Below are 12,285 nucleotides of genomic sequence, written 5' to 3' on the forward strand. Positions count from 1 at the left end.
TAGACTTGATCATGCACGTGATGTTTTTATCCATAAAGACTCCAAATTGCAAATTGCATTTACTGGAATCCTTTTATGTCGTTAGTGAACATGCTGAAAGCAACAGCCTCTTGCTGAGAGCTTTAGATGAAGGTCATGTTCTGAGGAGCGATATTGCCCAGGTGATCTGAGAGAAATACAGAGGTCAGAAAGCCCAGGTGTGGAAGGGGGAGTTGACCTTCTTAATCGTCAAAAATATGTCCCAACCATCTAAGTAATAGAAGTCATCAGGCAAATATGTGATAGGTTCAATTCAGAACACACAAAGAAGAGGGATGTATGCATTTCAAAATGAAGAGAAGGATGATTTCAAAACCTGCATCCATCCTTCCGATTTCCTGTCATTTCTTCCTAAGATTCCCTCACTCATGGTTATCTCTTCCTTATCTACCTTATCGTCTCTGTCTTCTGAAAATGATCCTTTTTCTTTTCTCTGTAAAACCAGAAGTAGACATGAATTTCATAGCCAACCAGGAGCTGAGTTATCCCCTCATGAGCATATTCTAGAAGGAAGAATGTACGCAAGGGAGGGGTTTACTGAAATATCTTTAATTTGGCACAGAGGGAAACAAGTCCTCTATTGAAGCAGGAGAAAGTGACAGAGAACCCACGACATACAAGCAATGGTCCATCTCCACCCGATCGCTGAGCATGAGATCTGGCTTCTACTAATAGTTACAGACGGGACACATGTGCAGAGCTGGCGAGGGCACCAGGGCCTGGGCCGCACCCAACGTGGGGGCTGAGACACACTCTACTCTTTTGACCACCTCACATCCCTGAGGTGCCCAGTGAACTACAAAGACTTAGAGAGAGGCCTTCTCGCTCAGCCAGCTCCGATCAGGGGTCCAGGAGAGTAGCGGAGTCCGGTGAGGACCTTCGGATTCCTTCCCAAGTCTCCGAGTCAGTTCCCTGAGAGGATTTGCTTCTAACTGTGCTGAGGAGGGGTTGTCTGGCTCTTATTACTCAGTGTTGTAACTCCGAGGAAGAGGCCCTGTCAAAACATGTACCTCATTTTTTAACCAATCTCACATAGAACTTTTAGAGAGAGAAAAAAGGCAAGAAACATTTCTGCTGGTAGATAATCCCACAGTCGTGACTCAGAGTGCCAGGGAGGTACATGCCTGTGTCATCTGAGCAGAACTTAGTTCATCAAAACGTCCCTTTAGATGCTCAACATCACTAATCATTAGAGAAATGCAAATGAAAACTACAGTGAGGTATCACCCCACACCGGTCAGAATGGCCATCATCAAAAAACCTACAAACAATAAATGCTGGAGAGGGTGTGGAGAAAAGGGAACCCTCTTGCACTGTTGGTGGGAATGTAAATTGATACAGCCACTGTGGAGAACAGTATGGAGGTTCCTTAAAAAACTAAAAATAGAACTACCATATGACCCAGCAATCCCACTACTGGGCATGTACCCTGAGAAAACCTTAATTCAAAAAGAGTCATGTACCACAATGTTCATTGCAGCTCTATTTACAATAGCCAGGACATGGAAGCAACCTAAGTGTCCATCGACAGATGAATGGATAAAGAAGATGTGGCACATATATACAATGGAATATTACTCAGCCATATAAAGAAATGAAATTGAGTTATTTGTGGTGAGGTGGATGGACCTAGAGTCTGTCATACAGAGTGAAATAAGTCAGAAAGAGAAAAACAAATACCGTATGATAACACACATATATGGAATCTAAAAAAAAAATGGTTTTTTAAAAATGAAGAACCTAGGGGAAGCAGGACAGGAATAAAGACACAGACATAGAGAATGGACTTGAGGACATGGGGAGAGGGAAGGGTAAACTGGGACGAAGTGGGAGAGTGGCATTGACATATATACACTACCAAATGTAAAATAGATAGTTAGTGGGAAGCAGCCACATAGCACAAGGAGATCAGCTCAGTGCTTTGTGACCACCTAGAGGGTGGGATAGGAAGGGTGGGAGTGAGACGCAAGAGGAAGGGGATATGGGGACATATGTATATGTATAGCTGATTCACTTTGTTATACAGCAGAAACTAACACCACATTGTAAAGCAATTATACTCCAATAAAGATGTTTTAAAAAAAAAAGTCCCTTTAACAGTCAGATCCTCAGGAAAGCAACTGTGGCAGGGACGTGGATATCCCCAGCTCAGTGTGTGACACCTGCTGAGCAGGTCACGGGCCGGCCGGGCAGAGGGTGGAGCAGGCAGATGCTCTCCTGCCATCAGCCGTGTCCTCCTCGCTCTGGGAGCACTTCCGGGCAGAAAGGCATTTGTACAGTAATTCCTAGTGTCACTTAGGCGACATTCAAAACTGTAAACGTGCATCTGCTGTGTAAACAAACAGAGGCGAGAGCTGAGTGAGCTCACAAAGCAGGCGTAGCGCCCTTCCCATGTAGATGGTTCCCTGGCCAGGGAGTTCACATCCAGGGCCATGGAAAGGCACTGGGGACCGTAGGTATTTTGGAGCAAGAGGAAATATCTTACATTTTTAGTACAGCCCTATTATCGTCAGAGAACCTGAACTTCAGGGAGGTACACGACCCCACAAATGTTCACACCAGTGTTAGCTAAGATGGGTCTGGCTAATCTAGTGATAGTGCATCTATTTACTAGTATTTCATGAAAAGAACAATTCTATTTTTAAACCATTATATTATGATTTCAAAATCAATAATGTCAAATCTATCTGGAATTGCCTTAGGAGGATCTGATAGAGATGAAACTGAGCAGGACCCTGCGGGGCTCCTGGGCACCTTTCTGTTCCACTCCAGCCTCCACGACCTTCCCTGAGTCCCAAAGGGCAGGTTTAAACAGTTGCTAATCCAGGAAGGGAGGGGCTGCAGAGACAAGGGAGGGGCAGTCAGGAAGCAATAGAGCAGCCTTGGGGCAGGGTCTTCTGGTCCCCCTCCAGTGATACACAGCACACTGTCTTTAAGCTCTTTAAGATGTCAGCATTCTTCATACCAGAGAAGGACCACCTGAGGCTACATTAAAGGAACCAGAGAAACCTATCAAGAAGATCACCTGAGACCAGATTAGAGGAGTACAGACCCTGCACACACCCTAATCTTACCAGCAACCCCATCCTTGAACTATTGCTATAAAACTCCTCATCAAGTCTTCCCTGGTTGGGACACAGAGTTTTCACTGGCAGGAGCCCACTGTGTCCCCCTTTGCCTGGCAAAGCACTAAAGCTATTCTTTTCTACTTTTCCCAAAACTCTGTTTCCGAGATTCGATTTGACACCGGTGCAGAGAAGCTGAGTTTTCGGCATCAGAGAGAGCAAGTTTGGCTTTCCGAAAGTTAAAGTAATGGAAGCTGAAGGCAGGAAATGTCCCCCCAGCCCACTCACGTTCGCCAGACTCAGTGGATTCGGAACACTCGTGTGTGCTCACGCCTCTGTCTTGGGAGGACCGGGGCTCTGAATTCTGACCTCTAGTGATGAGAGTGCAGGTCTGCGGGTACAGAAGACATTGGTGTTCACCCCTGATGGAGACGCATTTCTGAATGCAGACGATGTGTGGGTGTGAGCCTGATACGAGGATGGTTGGGGGCATTTGCCTTTGTCACATAAACGTTAAGTTTACAAATTGTACTGCACACAGAAGAACCACTGGTGCTGAGAAGAGTTTCTTGCACTTCTAGCGTGTGTGTGTATGTGTGTGGGCGTGTGCACATGTGTGTGGGCGTGTGTGCATGTCTGTGGGCGTGTGTGCGTATGGGCATGTGTGTGTATGTGTGTGGGCGTGTGCGCATGTGTGTGGGCATATGTGCGTATGGGCATGTGTGTGTGTATGTGTGTGGGCGTGTGCGCATGTCTGTGGGCGTATGTGCGTATGGGCATGTGTGTGTGTATGTGTGTGGGCGTGTGCGCATGTGTGTGGGCGTATGTGCGTATGGGCATGTGTGTGCGTATGTGTGTGGGCGTGTGCGCATGTGTGTGTATGTGTGTGGGCGTGTGCGCATGTGTGTGTATGTGTGTGGACGTGTGCGCATGTGTGTGGGCGTATCTGCGTATGGGCATGTGTGTGTATGTTTGCGGGCGTGTGCGCGTGTCTGTGGGCGTATGTGCGTATGGGCATGTGTGTGTATGTTTGTGGGCGTGTGCGCATGTCTGTGGGCGTATGTGCGTATGGGCATGTGTGTGTTGTATGAGTATTGGTAGACAGAAAAAGGTCACAAAACACATTGTCCTCAAAGATTTTGTCAGTGTCATTGGCTATATGCTACTCTAAATAAAATCACAAATTATAATTTGTATTAAAAGCATATTTTAAAATATTACAAGGTAACTCCAAATTAATGAGTCTAGACTTTAATACACACAAAAATATACCAATTCTCATGCTAATTTTCAAGCTTGATTGTTCAGGGTAATTTTAAAACCTTTCTAGCTCCATGTGCATATTTCTGAATTGTTCTGTTCTTTATGTGTTTGTGTGGGTAAATCCTTATTAGGGAAAATAATAAAATCTGTATGGTTGCGTTTACAGGCTGCCTGTGTATTTCACGGGAGGGTGTGTGTTATCTCACTTCAAATCCCACTTGCTAAGCACCCTGACTATTTTCTCTGTGTTGAGGTATTGAACAGGAAGCAGAGGACAGTGTCTTTTAGAGGATTTATGGCAACACGTGTGGGAGACCCTCAGGGTCTCTTCATTTGCCTGGCACACTCCACTGCTACCCATTAAGACTTGGGCTGTTATTGCCGTAGACTAGATTTAACGAGCATCTCTGAATTTGGAGGTTTGCTCCAGAAACAATAGCTTCAACAAGGAGACCCCCAGCTCTCTCCACTTTCTAATATTCTGGTTCAGCCTTTTCTTCTTAACCAAAATACATTATCTCCTTGACAACAAGGATTATTTTGAAATAATCTTGGTATTTTCTTTTCCAACTAGAACAGTCAAATTTCCTAATACTGAGACAATCTTTCAGAAAACCTTGAAGAAAAGTTGATAGATAAATTCTAAGTTTACAGTAAATAAGAAAATGTCTTCTGTTGTTGTTCTACAAAAATAAAATTAAGCTGACATTTAGAAACACCCTTGTCATCAACAGACTACATTTTGTTATCAATGAAATCACATTATTTCCAAGAAATTGTTACACATCTAAAGTATTTCTCACTTATTAAGTTGTTTCTTAATTGCATCCAAGTGTTAAAGAAGACAATAATCTTACAAATTGGTGGTAATTGGTCAATTTAAATATCAAGTGCACTTAGTTTTACCTTCAAAACTAGACAGGTATTTTAAAAAGTTAAATAGCTTGGATTTCAAAATTAATTAACTCAACAATTAAAAACACTTTCTACTTGTCCATCCTGGCCCTTCATATCAGGATTTCTGAGTAAAATCCTGTATAGTCCTTCGTGTGCAGTTGCCTATTTGTAAACGTAAGTCCTTGTTTTAAATGTAAGAACACAAAGAAGAGGGTTCTTATCAATCTCCCTCCCCAGTTATTCAAGCTGCTGTTGTGTTGTTGTCTTGTCCTTTAGAAAATGAACACGAAGGAGAATTGGTGAAATCACGTCCGTGGGCATCTCTGAACTCTGACCGACTGAGGGAACAAAATTGGACCCAAAGAGCACCTGCCGGGCCACTGAATTCAGGTACCTGCCGGCTGCTCTCAAGGGGCTGAGGACAAGGGTCCCTTTTCCCTGCACCCGCCATGTGCTGCTGAGTCACTACTCCCATCCCAGCTTCTCGGTACTTCCAGGCTTCTGGGAGGTGTTAAAATCCTGTTGTGCATCTTTTCCAAATAGACAGTTTATGCTAAAAAGAGCCATTGGCAGTTAAATTAGATGATGCATATGTTGTTCTTGCTACTAAAGCTATACAGGGCAGGGAAGACGCCTGCATCCTTCGGGGTGTTTTTAGGGGTCCCCAGGATCCCTAGTGCAGAGTATGTGGACCCTCAGATGGAAAGGTGTCATTTTGAATCACTGCCCCCAAATCTGCACTTGCTACAGAAGTAACGGGTTAGTAAGGTTTACCAATTATGGCTTGGAGATTGGGGATGGGCCTATACCAAACGGTGGCTGCCGGGCACCACATTTTTTTAGGGAATCTCATAGGCTGGAGTCTCCATGACTGTAATGTGAGTCAGTTCCCACCTCTGCAAAGCTCAGCCTCTGAATGTGTGCAGGAAACTGACTTCAGAAGCGCCGATAGGATCTTCTCGATACCCACGTGCAGGATCCATTTTACACATGGTACTTTGCTGGGGAAAAATAGGAAGATTCTGGTGCACTGGTAATTTCTGAGAACTCCGGGATGCCTTTTAAGGTTCGCTGTGCAATAGTAATTTATTTGTCTGCCGGCTCCCCCATTTGCCTGTCTGATAATAGAGCTACTTACTGTGACGTGGAAGTTAGAGGCTAGGATCGTCTTCCACATGCCGCAACCTTGTGGGTGCTGCAATCTTTAAGAGCTTTACGAACTGGGATAATAGGTCACAGTTGCTCTAATTATTTTCTTGTCTATATCTTGTTCACTTTCCCCAAAGAAACCCATTCATTGGTTCCGTCTGGGGAAGGCATTATGTTTAATTGTCATTTCCCTGGAGTTAAAAAAAAACAAAAAAACTGTGCACATTGAGTGTTAAACTAATAGTTGACTTTAAGGTCAGCTAAAGTTTCTGAACTGTAGTCGTTTCATCCACAGAGGTTATCTTGTCTAATCTCACTGAGTTTTAGTCATAAATTAAAGAATGTTTAGTGGAATATTTTATATGGGTCTGAACTGACATTTCTAGCATGGTGTCAAATGTTCAACATTTTAATGATGGTTGTCAACGTGGTGTACTACACAGCATTCAAATACCAATCTCACCAAGAATTAAACAAGAATAGATAGATGGATAGATAGATGGCAGACAGGTAGACAAATAAGCTAGAAATCCATGTTTGCACTCTACACGTGGCCTTGAATAGGTTCTCAGTGGAGGCAGAACACTTGATTTTGAGACGTGTGCGTTTTCAAGGCGGATGGTTGGACTCGCTCAAAAAAGATTTAAAAATTCCAAGGCTCCAGCAGGCGCTGGTCTCCCGTTTGGCACTCAGCCTGCCCGGCCTCTCCCGAGTGTCTGTCGCAGGCCCTGGAGGTGGTCACTCTTCTGGGTGTAAGAGGAACTTGAGGGTTATCCAGGCCAATGGGATAATAGTCATAACCGCAAAAGCACAACCAACACTCGCGTACAATCTCACCCGGCCTTGACCACTACCCACCGTCTCTCACCCGTGGGGCTCTGGTGACAATACTCCAGAAGGTCCACATGGGACAAGGCACACAGGGCAAGTGGCGCTCACACTTACACTCTGATTTCTGGACATTTTTACCCATTCTCTCATCCTTTGAAGATCAGTGTTTGGCCCTCAGGGGATAATCAATATATATTTGCTTTAAGTGTGTCATAAACACTTTAGTCCCTGGGCGATGAAATAAAACAGTAGATTGAAATAAACAGATTAGCATTTTAAAATGGGAACACTGATGTGTCATAACAATGGTTTCTGGGACAAAGGATAAATCTTCACATGATCATCTATAAAAGGAAAAGGTGTAAATCATCAGATTGCTTAGATTAGAGTGGGCCAACTTTTTGTACAAAGAGCCAGGTAGTAAATATCTTAGTCTTTGTGGGTCCTGTGGTCTCTGAAGCAACCACTCGATTGTTGTGGGAAAGGAGCCAGGACAAGGCGTGAGCAAGTGCGCAGGGCTGTGTTGCATTAAAACTTTTTCTCAAAGTCGGCAGCAAGTGGACCTGGCCCTCAGGCAGGAGTTTGCCAACCTCTGGTAAATATCTAAATGAAGAGTTCCTAAAAGCCCCAGTCATTTCTGGAAAAGTGAATATAACTCTTACTCTCTCCTCAAATTTTATTACTTGCAAACTCACCCAATAGAGTCTACGATTATTGCCTGCAGGGAAGTCGCTCCACAGACAAGCGCTTGGCTGGTGTGTGAGCTGAGTAGTCAGGATGGAGCCTGCACAGAGCCTGTGAGAAGGCGGAAGAGCGGCTGTTACACCTGCAGAAGGCGGGGCAGGCCCATGAAACCCATGAGATTTAGAGAGGAGAAAATTTTCTAGTGATTTCATGCCTTTTTCAACAGCCTGCCAAGAAATATCCAGAAATCGTCCTGAAAGTGGTGTGGGTATCAATTCAAACTAAAACCCATCCCCAGATGCATCGTCCCACCTGCACACACAGAGAGCTATGTGTGTCAAGCCTCAGGGCCAAGAGAACTATTCCATCTATTCCATTCAGTGGTCAGTGATGCTGGTATGAGTCACCAGGGCCATGTGTAGGGGCTGAGCTACGGCGCAGGCAACACCACACAACTTGGTAAAATGTGATCCATTCAGTCTGTTTTTCCAAATTCTCTGCAACTCCAAACATATATATGGAACATAGGCAATAAAACACGGCATACAAAAGACTTCTCTTGAATTGCAATAGATTATATATCAGAAGCTTGATAAAGGGGTTAATCGTGGAAAACACTTTAATGATGCTGTAGATTGTTTTCCAAAAGGCTATTTGATGAATGTCTCAAACTTTTTATCTTATTTGAGATGTGAATCGGTCGCATAAATCACTTAGTTAAAATGCGGAATATTAACTGGTATTCCATGGAAATGATTTGCTAGAATGCATGTATCTTTAAAGCAGTACTTTGGCAATTAATAAATTATTTTAGAACAGATCAGAACAGGAGAAAATGAGCCGTAGAAACACAACCTACGGACACTCTCCTGCTGTGACACACTAAGTAGTTAAGAAAAGAAAGGCTGGCTAGTCCCACTAGTTTGATGTCAAGCCAAAGAAATTTAGGTAAAAGTTGGAGGCATCCCAACCAGGGAGCAAACCCTAATTCTGCCACAGGATCTGTGTGACTTTGGAGAAGTTATTTAACTCCTGGAATCTGAGCCCCAGTTTCCCCATCAGTTAAAAGGGCATAATGCTTTCTTCTTAACACAACTGTTATAAGGATTAAATGAGATATAAAATGTGTAAAGCACTGAATTCTGTCCTTGAGACACAGAAGGTACTTTAGCGTTTCAATCAGTTGTGTTGTTTTTGAAGTGGACAGTGGGTTGCCTTTAAATATCAGATTGCAGCGGCCTGAGTAACAGCCTTGCCGTTCTCGGGCCTGGGGGGTAGCTCCAGAAAGGATTAAGGTGGATCTGGCCTCCCTGATTTCTTGGAGGAAGAAGCTCTTGGAAAAGGGGGAGGAGCTGGCGGGCAGTTGATCCATGAAAGATCCAGAGACGTCACTTCTAGATTTGAATTACAGCCTACCCAGGGCTTTCCCTCTCTATCCAGCACCTTTTATCCAAAGCTTCTCGGTGTCAACTTGGCATTCAGAGAACTGGGGGGTTCCTGACAACACAGATGATGTCTTACTCATACTCCAAATATTTTTTTTTTTGTCTGTGCTATGCACAGCATGTGGGATCTTAGTTCCCCAACCAGGGATCGAACCCATGCCCCCTGCAGTGGAAGCGCGGAGTCTTAACCGCTGGACCACCAGGGAAGTCCCTATACTCCCAATTCTTAGCACAGCTTGGGCTTCATGCATGGGGCAGTTGATGTTAGTTTCATCAATGAATGGATTATTGCCCCGTGTGAAGATTTGTTATTATACGTTTGTAACATATAAACAGAGGTCATATCAGAATGGCCTCTAATAAATGTGATTGAGTGTGAAACGTAGGGTACAGAACTTTCTTTTTTCATGTCCCAACATTTATGTAATAAAGGTATGTGTATATATATAGTTTTAATGGGGTCAAAAGTGGCAGGAATATTTACTTTTCACTTTATGCCATTATTTTCCACTTAATTTCCTGGAGTGTGTGTGTCACTATATTAAATGCAAGGTGATGCACTCACTCCACCAAACACCTCACTTACGTGGTGCCTTCTTGAAGGTCCATCTTCTCTCCGCTCGGCCCCAACCCTCCTGCAAAGTAGACGGTCATAAATCTGCAAACACTAACCCCGCTGATTGGAGGCCATCTATTTCCCAAAGTGTTTCTGAGTCTGTGTTTCTTATTGGCACAAGTGAAGGGAGGATATCTAACCTACATTTAAAAGCAATAAATGAATATTTTTTAAATAAAAGTTGTTAAATAAATTATTGTAAACCTCATCCACACACGTAAGTGTATAATCGTGTGCACTTCTGTAACACAATTTTTGACTCAGCTGCTACATGCCAGACATTATAGACACAAAAAGTGGAATTAGAGAATTCTGCCACAAACCTGTTCACATTTAATCATTTAACAGGAAGGGGACACATATACCCCTTAAAACCCACACACTGTGAAAAGAGCTATAAAAGTGGTATGCATAAAGTGATAAAGTATAACGCACCCTAAAAGTGGGAGAATCTCAGTGTTCCTGAGGAGGGCATGTGGATTCCTGGAGAATTAGCACCCGGGCCGCAGTCCACGGGGACCCACGCACTTTGCAGACAGACGTGGGTATTTCAGACATCACATCAGCATCTGCAAAGATCCAGAGGTCCGAGTGTGGGAGCAGGAGGGAACGCGGGGTGCCATGAGTTGGGGGTGAGCTCTGTGGACGGTGAGGCAACCTGAGCAAGTTTAAACACGGCAGATAGGAGCAGACCTACCCTCAACAAGATGGTCTGAAGAACGGATGGTCCGAAGAGTCTGGGCAGTGGGTGAAGGTCTCACCGAGGGCAGGGCTGCTTGGGATGAGGAAGGGGAGGGTGGCTGTAGAGGCATAAAGGATGGTGTGCAAATCCAGGTGAGACACAGATGCTGTCACACAACCATTTGGGAGGCGTGACTGTAAAGTATGTAACAGCCGGGACTTGAAAGCAGGAAGAAATAACACACTCAGTCCTTCAGAATCTCAGTGTTTTCATCTGTAAAACAGGCGGGATGTTTTCTGCTTTGTCGGGCTGTTGAGGATGGCATTAAACAATGCACATGACACATGGAGCTAAGTGTCTCGGGCCCAGCTCAAACTCCTTAAATTGTAGTTATTATGATGATTATTCATAAAGAACCAAGACATATTCGCTTCGCCATAAAAGATAAGGCAGAAGTAATCTGATTTACATCTGTGTTGTGCTTTCTGCTATTCCAAAGTGCCTTCTCTTGCCATACAGCTGTGTAAAAAATGAAGAAGCGCTCCATGAACTGATGTAGAAAGATTTCAAGGATATTTTGTTAAAGAAAAAAGCAAGATGCAGAAGAGAAACAGAAGTCTGAGCTGCGCATCTATTTGCTTGTATTTGCATAAAAACTTCTGGACGGGTGGACAAAAAGCCAATAGAAATGTCTCTGTGTCGTCACTGGACAGAGCAGGCAGGATTCCAGGGAGTTTCCATTGTTTTTATTCATTCATTTATTCATTTTGTACTTATTTTTGAGCCTTGCAAACATGAAGGAAGGAAGGAAAGGAAGGAGGGGAGGAGGGAAGGATGAAGGAAAGGAAGGAGGAGGAGGAAGGTCTAAGGAGGAAACCCGACAGGAGGGAGGAAATGAATGAAGAAGGAGAGGAATCCCCCTGTTGGGTTCCCTGGGCGACGACAGTGCCCACGGAGCACAGCCGCTTCTAAATAACTTTTATGTTTCCTGCACTTACATTTCATGCATGCTCTCCTTTCTAAAATCCTCTAATTTAAAAGATGTTTTACAAAATGTAAAACAAGGAGCTATAGCATTGCTCGTCCACTTATTCAGTAATAGAGTTATAATTTCAAGACCAACTTTTCAAAATGATTAAAAGAAAGTGTTTTCTAAAATACCATTCGGGAGATATCTATGCATTGACAAAAAGGTGAAAATATAGCAGCAGTCATTCTCTTTAGGAATTCTTTCGAGTGTAAAAGGAAAGTGATTTTATATCTTAGTTGTGTTTCTTAATGCAGCAAAAGAGCTACAAAGAACATATTATGGAGAAATGGGGGTGTGTGAATATGGACTCTATATTTTCTGATGTGATTGAAACACTAGTAACTTACTTTTTTGTTAAAATTACCGTCGGTTTATGTAGGATTTTTTTGCTCCCTTGGGAAATAAATGTTGAGGGCTTGAGGTGTGAGTAGCTCTGACGCCTACGACCTGCTTTCAAAAGGTTCAGGAGTACGTGTGAGCCTGTGAGAGAGCGTGTGTGTATGTGTGTGAGTGTGTGTGTGTGTGTGTGACTCATGTACCCACCAGTACTAAGCAGTGTGTGTAATATGGTCCATGAAGGCACA

General features: G+C 43.7%; 1 protein-coding gene across 16 annotated transcripts in view; it reads left to right on the plus strand.

Annotated features, from left to right (window-relative positions):
- The window catches only part of MYT1L (myelin transcription factor 1 like), a 417,355-nt gene that overhangs the window by 138,494 nt on the left and 266,576 nt on the right, over positions 1 to 12,285 (plus strand). For 15 of the 16 annotated variants that reach the window (XM_082357086.1, XM_082357077.1, XM_082357080.1 and 12 more), the window contains exon 3: positions 5,541 to 5,654. The exons of the other annotated variant lie outside the window; for it this stretch is intronic. The gene's annotated coding sequence lies outside the window, so the exon portion shown is untranslated. The remainder of the gene's footprint in view (positions 1 to 5,540; positions 5,655 to 12,285) is intronic. 16 annotated transcript variants of the gene reach the window in all.

This window comes from Balaenoptera borealis (genome assembly GCF_965194805.1).
Source record: "Balaenoptera borealis genome assembly, chromosome: 15".
NCBI classification, from domain to species: Eukaryota; Metazoa; Chordata; class Mammalia; order Artiodactyla; family Balaenopteridae; genus Balaenoptera; species Balaenoptera borealis.